The sequence below is a fragment of the Micromys minutus genome (genome assembly GCF_963924665.1).
Source record: "Micromys minutus genome assembly, chromosome: 8".
NCBI classification, from domain to species: domain Eukaryota; kingdom Metazoa; phylum Chordata; class Mammalia; order Rodentia; family Muridae; genus Micromys; species Micromys minutus.
Window position 1 is genome coordinate 47,511,061 of NC_137977.1, and position 10,167 is coordinate 47,521,227.

At 44.1% G+C, this 10,167-nt stretch overlaps 1 pseudogene across 1 annotated transcript; it reads right to left on the minus strand.

Moving 5' to 3' along the window:
- Positions 1-1,229: 1,229 nt before the first annotated feature.
- On the minus strand, positions 1,230-2,757 carry LOC308423331 (RNA-binding protein FUS-like; annotated as a pseudogene). Its single transcript has one exon. The product of its transcript is annotated as an RNA-binding protein FUS-like (transcript).
- Between the last annotated feature and the right edge of the window lie 7,410 nt (positions 2,758-10,167).

Below are 10,167 nucleotides of genomic sequence, written 5' to 3' on the forward strand. Positions count from 1 at the left end.
TTTGGATGAATCAGGGGTTCAATCCTTTCAGTTTCTGAGAGGCATTCCACTCCATAAAGTACATTTTGTTTACTAGTCCTCTTGTTGATAGACATCTGTCTGGGCTAGTTCCAGCTCTCAGCTGCTTAAATAAAGTTCTCTGAACACTCATGTACAAATCTTTGTTTTGACAACTGTTCTCATTTCCCTTGGGTAAATGCCTCGAAGTAGAATTGCTAGGTCATCTGGTGAAGATTATGATTAACTTCATTAATCCCCAGGTCATATTACTTGACAAAATCACATGAGTTCTGATTAGATCCTGAGTCCAACGCTCTGTGCTGAAGTGCACTTTGTCATGTCGCTGTTCCTATCTGAAATGACCTCGTTCCTTTACGCTAGGGCAGTGGTTCTTAAGCAATCTGACACTGCAACCCTTTTATACAGTACCTCATGTTGTAGTGATGCCCTCAACCATAAAACTATTTCATTGCTACCTTATAGCTTTAGTTTTGCTATGGGTATGTCTCTTAAAGTAAATATGTGTTTTCTGATAGTCTTAGGTAACCCCTGTCAAAATGTCACCCGACCTTTATAGGGGTCATGACCCACAGATTGAGAACCATCTAGGGACTCGATCTATTGAATCACACAGGGAATTCTCTGCCTCGTTTTCTAAGTCTGGGATACTCTAGAAAAGTTTTTTTTTTTTTTTTTTTAAGTCTTTTAGTTTGCTTACATATGAAAATATTGCTTCGCGTCATGGCTCCTGTTAAGGTTCTGACACATATCACTTACACATTAAGAAATAACCGAATATTCTCCATTTTTAGAGCCCTGCATGATGTTAGGTTAACCCACCTTCTCCAGCTTACTCCAGGAAATGTGTTTTCATCTTTGCTTGCAGCAGGACCATGGAACTTCAGTGCCACTCCCTCGGCGAGGCCATTTTTGTTGATCATGAGCAATCAGGTGACCTTATTACTTTTTTAGAAAACACTTCTTGCTTCCTTCTTATTCTTCCTTTATTTTTAAACTAAAATGATGTTATTTAATGGGAACCAGAGATATGGTTACAATTATGGTAGTCTAACACACACACACACACACACACACACACACACACACACACACACACACACACTGTCCCCTCCCCCAATATCCATGATTGATCTTGAATTTTAAGTTTACAAAACAACAAGGGTAACACTGGGTACAGGAAGAGCTGTTCCAGAACTTCAGGAGCCAGGCTAATATGGCCTCTCCCTGCCATCCTGTCTGTGCTTTCTCCTGGAATCTACCTTGCCAGGGCCAAAACTGCCTCTGTCCCCACCACCCCCTCTGAACCCCCCCCCCCCGTCCTCTCCTAGGCCCCAGTTGACGCCCTGGTCATATCCTCCTCGGCCACATCGATCATCTCCATAGTTTTCCCCCAGATGATAGCCTCCTGGTCCCCTCCCGGGCCATGTGGCTTGGGTGCCTTACACTGGTTGCATTCATTTCTCCAAGGGAAGTTCATGTTCTCACAAGTAGGATTAGGACACTTCCTGTCTCCAGCTGTTGCTGTCCTCCACCTCCACCATCTCCACTGGGGAGTCCTCCCCGGTCACCGCCACCGCTGCCACCTCCTCCATAGCCTCCACGCCCCATAGGTCCTAGTACACCTCACCCTCGGCCTCCACGACCGTTTCTACCACCGGGATAGAAGACAGCTCGGCGGGCAGCAAATGAAATGAAACTGTAATAGGATTTCCAGAGAATTCTTTACCATCAAGCCAGTCAATTGAAACATTAGCAGAAGGTGGGTCATCAAATGAGACTGTTGCCTCACCCTTCGACTTCCCAGTTTCTCTGCCTGTATACAAATTAATCGTAGGTCGTCCAATTTTCTTGTGTGCTTTAATAATTCCAATCTGCTTGAAGTAATCAGCCACAGATTCAGTTGTAACATTATCGCCTAGGCCTTGCATGAAGATGGAATTGTTGTTTGAATTATCCTATTCAGAATCATGACAAGATCCTTGACCCTGAGGTCCACCAAATTTATTGAAGCCACCAAGGTCACTTCCGCCCATGCCACCTCTGCCCCCTCCATCGCCTCTGGGTTCATAGCCACCACGGCTTCAGTTATAACCACCTCCACCGCCCCTGCCACGGCCCCCACGATCCTGCTGGCCATCCCCCGTAGCCACTACCACTCTGGTCCTGGTTGCCACAACCACCATCGCCACCACCGCCACTCATAGAGGACTGATCTTTGCCAAAGTTGCCTCCACCATCTTTTCCACCACCTCCACTGCTGTTGTTGTACTGGCTCTGTTGTCCATTACCCTGAGGTGGGTTATAGGAGCTTTGTTGCTGTCCACCGAAGCCAGACTGTTGACCATAGCCTCCACGCTGGGGCTGCCCATAGCTGCTGCTCTGAGAGCTGCCACCGTAACTTCCTGAGGTACTGCTAGGAGCTGGCTGTTGGTCATAGCCGGGGTAGGAGGACTGCTGGCCCATAAGAAGACTGGGAACTTTGGCTGCTGCCATACCCACCAGTGGAACCATGTCCCTGGGGAGCTGACTGAGTTCCATACTCTGTGCTTTGGGTCTGTCCACAAGAAGAACCATAGCTGCTCTGGCCGTATCCTGAAGTGTCAGATGATTGGCCATAACCACTGTAACTTTGCTGGCCATAGGGCTGATTGCTCTGTTGGGAGTATCCCTGCCCGGGCTAGGTAGGATTGACCCGATGCTTTGAGTTGCTTGTTGGGTACAGTCATTTGAAGCCATGCCTGCACCTGTGCACACCGGCCACCAAGTATCAGGGTTCTAGACGACTGTGAAGGGACGCCGAGTGGACTCTCTTGCTTCACTTTTAATATCCTTCACTATCCTTTAAGCCTACATTTGCTTCCCCAGACACTTCTTTCTCTTTCTCTTTTCACTAGAAATCAAACTACAAAGACTTGTCTGCCTTGTCCTTATACATTAGGCCTCAACACAGAATCTGTGTGTCGTAAGTGCTGGAGGAACATGTGGATAAAATGATGGAGACCCAAGTCTTTTATTTGTCCAACTTACCTGGAGACCAGTGGCCCTCTCCCATGATTGCCAGATATTTTTTAGTCACAAAATTTAGCATCTAGCTGCCGTACCCCATCCTTTAAAGAAGTTGTTTTTTTAAAGAGGTAAGGACAGGCAAAGCGTTGAGAGTGAGTGATTCTGGCTCTCAGTCCAAGTCCCCATCTCCACCCCAAGGCACAGGAAACACTGTGGAAGAGAAGATGCAACGAACACAAGAGCTGGGGCATGGGGAATAATGTGGGGAACCATGAGATGTTGTCTTTAGGACACGACATGGCTGTTGTATGCATGAAATCACAGCACAGTGGTTACCGACCACACAAGATCTGAACAAGATCAAGCCAGTTAAAACTCCAGCACAGGTGGGGTGAGGATTCCTGACCTGACTTCCACTGAGAAGCTATTGGCCGCTGATGACTTCTGAGGGAGGGTGAGTCACTTTTATTTGGGCATATGGCCTTTGATAGGCTGTCCGTGCTTCAGTGGATAGATAGTCCCATACCCAGGTTATACAGGAAGCACTACTTACACTCAGTGGGTCATTAAAGAGAGAGAGAGAGAGAGAGAAAGAGAGAGAGAGAGAGAGAGAGAGAGGAAGAACTTAAAGTTGGGAGAAGTGTTGGGGATAGAGAAGTTGAAGGAGGGAGTGAGGTGCTTATAGTCAAGAAACACTATATATACATATACACATATACACCCTATACATACACATCTATACCTACACACATATATGTGTATATATACATATGAAAATTTCTAAGAATAAGTGATATTACTTTTAAAATAAAGCAGGAACCTATGCTTGCTTTCCCACATCAGAGCCCTGTTTGCTTATTCCAGTAAGCATTAAAAGAAAATTTGATTTTGTGATTAACAAGTTTGTCTGGGGGCTGGAGAGACAGTTCAGTGGATAAAGTGCTGTCGGCGCAAGCATAAGGACTAGATGCAGCAGAGAAGATCTTTACACTTTTATATTTAAAATAACACAACAACAACAACAATAAATAGCACAGTATATATATATATATATATATATGTATATCTATATATATATGATTTGCTTGGGGTTTTTGTTTTTTGTTTGTTTTTGCCTGTATGTGTGTCTCTGCACCTTGTGCATGTTCATGCCAGTGGTAGGAGTCAGATACCCTGGCCCTGGAATTATGAGAATGTTCCTGAGCCACCCCGTGAGTATGGGGAACCCAACCCAAGTCCTCTGTAAGAGCCCTTAACCACTGAGCCATTTCTCTGTGACACCAGCACAGCCATTTGGAGCTGGGAAGCAAAGATGGGAGAATCTCCGGGTGTCTGCAGTCCAGCCAGCCTGAGGTGGCAAGTACAGACTGAAATCTGACCTCTACAAGCGTGTGTGGTAGGTACACACACTCTGGTACTCACACACATGAACACACACAGACATTATATGTGCACACACCATATATACACATTAAAAACACTGTCTAGAATGTGGATAAGGGTGGTTTTAATCATTAAACTTACTTATATATGGTTTTTAAAAAATATTCTGTCAGATCACGAATTATCAAGAGAGTAGGTAATGCAGTTAGCATTGTCCCTACTTGAAATTCATCTAGACAATGTGCAAGCTCTTGGCCAGTGCTCTTTCCTCAGTCTTTCCTTATTTTCCTTTCTATATCTTTACTTCCTCTGACCTTTCTTCCAATCATCCATTCCTCTTTAAAAAACCTCTTTGTAGCTTGGAGGTGGTGGCACATGTGTCTTTAACCCCAGAACCCTGGAGGCAGAAGCAGGCAGATCTTTCTGAGTTCCAGGCCAGTTTGGTCTACACAAGTTCCAGGACAGCCAGAGCTATAGAGAAACCCTGTCTCTAAAACCAAAATAAATAAATGGATAAATATAAAATTAAATTAAAAATATTCTCTGTAAGTGATAACGTTGAGGGACTCTCATTTATGTGCAAGTATCAACGTAAAACCTCAGTCATTAGCCTGCATCTGAGATGAAAACCCCGGAATCTGGCATGCCCAACTTCACTCAAACATCTACACCTATGGGTCCGAGTTTTCACTTATAGATTTAACCAGCAGACAAATAAACGATGGCTTTCCTGGTATGCATGTTGAGGGCATATCATTCAGATCTCAAATCATTTATGGAATCTGTCTCTGGTGAGATGATATTGGCCATTAGTTGGGAAAAGAAGATGGGATGTTAAGGTTACACATATATTCTCTAAGCACAGAGCACCAAGGGTTCAGACAACTCTACCAATCTTCCTGAGCATTACCTTCACCTCCTGATAAAAATGTTACCTATCTTCTTGAGACATGATTGCTGAGCCTGGCTGATGAGCTACACTTCCTGGCTTACTGTCAACACGTGGTATTTTCAGCACCAGGAGCGGCAGATAAGAAACCAACAAAACAGAAGGAAGGCCAACAAAACCTCATTCAAATTTATGAGAAAAGGTCCTTACAGCTTCGAGAAGACTCATTCTACCCAAGATGTTTCTGGAAAATTAGCTGAGATAACTGGGGGGTTACCATTATACAGATGACAGGATAGCTCTCTAGTTAAGCTTGCATGGTTGTGGCTGGGACTGAGAGGGTCCGGCATCTGGCTTCCTCATTTCTCCTGAAGCTGGTGCCCTTTAATCGCATCAGTCTGTCTCACTAAAGGATATTTTTAGTACATTGTACTTATTAAATATAGTTTTATGTTCTCTGACCGGTCTTAAAAGCCTGTGAGCCAAATGTTTCATATCCCTCTGAGAAACATAAATTAAGTAGCTCATTTTATGTGTTCTCTAATTGATCTTGCAGCTTTGTTTGGAGGCTCAACTCAGGCAGCAGTGAAAGAACACAGTAAAATAGTACACAAAGGGTGGGCAGTAGTGTCCTCATTAGAGTGATTCTGCTGTAGGCCCAAAAACCCTGTCTTAGTTTTGTGTCTATTGCTGTGATAAATGTGACCAAAATCATTAAGGAAAGTTTTTTTTTTTTTTCCTCTCTCTCCAGTTTATAGTCAATTAGAAGGAATCAGGAAGTTGGGCAGGACCTTGGAGGAAGGAACTGAAGCAAAGGCCATGGAGGAATGCTGCTCAGTGGCTTACTCCCCACGGCTTGCTCAACATGCTTTTTATACAAGGCACACTTGCCAAGGGGTGGCACTACCCACAGTGGGCTGAGCTCTCTCTACATCAACGGTTAATCAAGAAGATACCTCAAGCTTGACTATAGGACATTCCGAAAGAAACATTTTCTCAATTGAGGTTACTTTTTCCCAGATGTTTTACTTTACTGTCTGTGTCGGTGTTGAAGATCATGACCAAAAGCCACTTGGGTTTATCCATCCCTAACACAGTCCATCCCTGAGGGAAGTCAGGACAAGTACTAAAGCAGGACAGAAACCTGGAAGCAGGAACTTAGGCAGAGATCATGGAGGCCTATTTAAAAGGCCCTTTCTCTCTGGCTCCCTCGGCTTGTTTTCTTATCCTACCAGGATTTCCTGTCCAAGGGCAGCATTGCTCACATGGGCTGGGCTCTTACACATCGATCATTAGTGAAGACACAGATCTGCCTACATGACAATTTCATTGAGGCATTTTCTCAGTCAAGGTTTCCTCTTCTCAAATGATCTTAGCTTGTGTCAAGTTGACCAAAAACTAACCAGCACATCCCCCTCAAAATTGTCAGAGGGTCAGAGAATATTGCAAATCTGTTGGTGAACGGTATGTGTGTATGTGTGTGTATGTGTGTGTGTGTGTGTGTGTGTGTGTCTGTGTGTGTGTAAACTGAAGCTCAGAGAGGGAAAGGGTTGTCACTGCACTTGCACTGTGGTTATTTGATTTATTCCTCCCACACTGATGCCCTTCCATCTACCTCATTGCAGATCCTGGTTAGACTGTTCAGAGATGCCTGTACCAGGATCTCATTCAAAACCTTCCCCCACTTTTGTCACTCTGGAGCTAAACATAGATGGAGCAGAATCCCACTGGGGAGGGGTTAGGAAACACAATCCTTGGAGCTAGTGATACTGTATGTACAGTGTTAGGTCTCTTTTTGAGAAGGGAGAATTAAAGTCTGTTCATCTGGGACTTGGATTCAAGCACATATCTCCAGGCAACATCCCATTCATATGGCATCTCGGTTCCTGAGGTGTAAAGTTTACATTTCCTCAGAATTCTCCTGAAAGCTACCCACCAGGTCCTCCAACTGGGATGGGAAGACAGTGAACTCTCAGTGAGAGTCTGGCAATGTGGCTGGATCTGCCATTGGGACTAGCACATTTCAGCCCAGGTTCTGGTTGTTGCTAAGACTTGATGTAATGGCCTTATAGATTCTAGTGCTGCCCAGTGTAGGACAGAAAGGAAAGCTTGTGGCGCAGGTGTGTCTGTGGGAGTTTCTAGACTGGGTTGATAGAAGCTGGAAGATCCACCCCAAAGGCTAGAAGTGCTAGTCTGTCTGCTAGTGGTTACAGACTGTCTCAAAAAAGCAAGCAAGCTGAGCACTGAAATTCATCTTTGCTTCCTAACTGTGGATCTAGTGTAACCAGCTACTCCAACCAGGCCTTCCTCACCACGATGGAGCCTGTGCCATGAAACTGTGAGCCAAAATAGACCCTTTCTTTAAGTTGCTCTATTTGGGTGATTAACAAAGCAGCAAGAAAATTAACCAGAGGTATCCTTGCTAATTTAAAGAAGGTCCTTAAGATCAGCTCTCAGAGTTTTAAGCTGTATGACTGAATACAACTTAGTTATTTCTTTTGTCTCTAGTTTTACAAATATATAAATGTTAAATCTATATAACCTTAGGTCAGGCTAAATGAGCTAATACAAGTAAAATAGTGGCCGCAGTCCTTGACAAATGGACTAGCTGTCTAGTTTCAATAAACACTAGCTGTCTTTACTGTTTTCATCTTCCTTGTCACCATTACTGTCATCATCTATGCCAACCATTCTTTCTGCTCTTGTGACACTGTGTTGCAGTGACCCAATGGAAACCAGATGCCCCCCTATATCTACCCTTATTAGCAGGCTGAGGTGTCTCTAGTTGATTGTCTTGGCCTGTTCCTGTCTTGTGCATAGGAAATAAACCACCTCAAACTTGAGTTCCTGAGACACCTACTTCTTCCTCATCCCTTACCAGACCACATTTTCTACAAAGGAGAGGGAAGGAAAGAAGATCAGTTCTCAGCTAAGATCTTCACGTACATTATGGATCTCCTAAGGTGTCCCCCATAGGTTTTGAACTTGGTGCGTCCCTCCACAGACGCTGTATGCAAAGTTGACATCTTTACTAAAGATGTGCCAAGATGTATCATACCAAGCTTTAATTTCATTGTTAATTGCATTATTTGGTGACCTTGGTCACCCAAGGTCTCTCTGAACTCTGATATTTGGGTGGAGTTGAGAAGGGTGCATTTACCAACAGGCCACTGGGTAACAGTGTGAAAGATACAGATTCGAGCTGGAGGGTGATCCATGTTTGGTGTGTTCTGAAGATCAAGATCGATGAGGGCAAATTTTGAGTCATAAAAGAAGCATGCAAGATCATGGCATGCAGTGCCACCTGTTCCTGAGTCCCCAGAGAAGTAGTAGGAAGAGGAATTCTCAGCTGCCTGGCTGTTTGTTCTGCTGTCTGCCTTGAAAGATGGCTTACTCTTCTCTGAAGTTTTTCAGTTGCTGATAAAAAGGAAATGGTGGGTGATGTCCTGCCATGGGCAGTCAAGGCACACTGGGTTGCTGTCCTTGTTATCTGATATTCAGTTTAAACACTGATACACTCAATGCCTGGTGAGTTTGGGTCCCTTCCTATGGTGGGAGTGGCAGCATGAAGAATTAGACTGTTTATAAAAGCAGTTTTTCTCTGGTGCTGGGAGGCATGCACCATCCACTAGAAATGTGCTGGCTCAGAGGTATCAAGTTCTATTTGTATCTAGCAGGATGGCTTGTTAGAGTGTGGACCTGACATTAAAAAACAACATGTCAGTTGTTGCTAAGTAGAGATAATACTGTGGTACACCCATCCTAATAAATGACTGAGTTTCTCTTTAAATGATCATCTTCAATGATACTGTTTATTTAATGAATATGTAGATTGATTCAGATCTGGGACTTAGCCCTTGTAACTACTCTAGGAGCATGGGTGGGTTTTTTAGTGTTTTTAGTTGTAAATCAAAGATAATGCAACTGTGGTGGTTTGAATATGCTTGTCCCAAAGAATGGCACTATTAGAAGGTGTGACCCTTTTGGAGTAGGCATATTACTGTGGGTGTGGGCTTTAAGACTTTCTTCCTAGCTGCATGGAATTCAGCATTCTTCTAGAAGCCTTCAGATGAAGATACAGAACTCTCAGATTCTCCTGCACCATGCCTGGCTGGATGCTGCCATGTTCCAGCCTTGATGATAATGGACTGAACCTCTGAACCTGTAAGCCAACCCCAATTTATTGTTGTCCAGGTAAGAGTTGCCTTGGTTACTTGGAAAGCAGGGAGGTGAAGATTGAGCAGAGTCACCCAGATGTGTGTCATAGGACCAAAATATACTTCCTGAGATGTGGTGGCTCATCATGTCACCTTCCTCTGCTGGGACCTGCAGCTCTGCATCCTCAGTCTTATCACCTCTGAGCACTGAGAGCTTCCAGTCCTCTCCCATGCTGTATGTTCTAGTGTCTACAAGTTGTACAATAATTAGATCTAAGGATATAACAGGTAATTTCCCAGAAGGTAAGATAGATAGAGGTATCAGGAGACTCTCTGACATTTCCCCATGTGTTTGGGGATGTATGTGCTCATCTTTATAGAGGCTGAAGTTTTGAGAGAGCTCTTCTGTCAGATGATACCATGAAAAGGGAAAATTAGTGATCTTTCTGTGTTAGTTAGAGTTCCCATTTCTCTGAAGAGACACCATGATCAAGGAAACTTTTATAAAGGACAACATTTAATTGGTACTGGCTTGCAGGTTCAGAGGTTCAGTTTATTATCAACAAGACTGGAAGCATGGCAGTCTCCAGGCAGGCATGGCACTGGAGAAGAAGCTGAGAGTTCTATGACTTATTCCAAAGGGAACTGGGAGAAAACTGTCTATCTCCCAGGAATCTAGGAGGAAAGCTCACCCTCACAGTGACACACTTC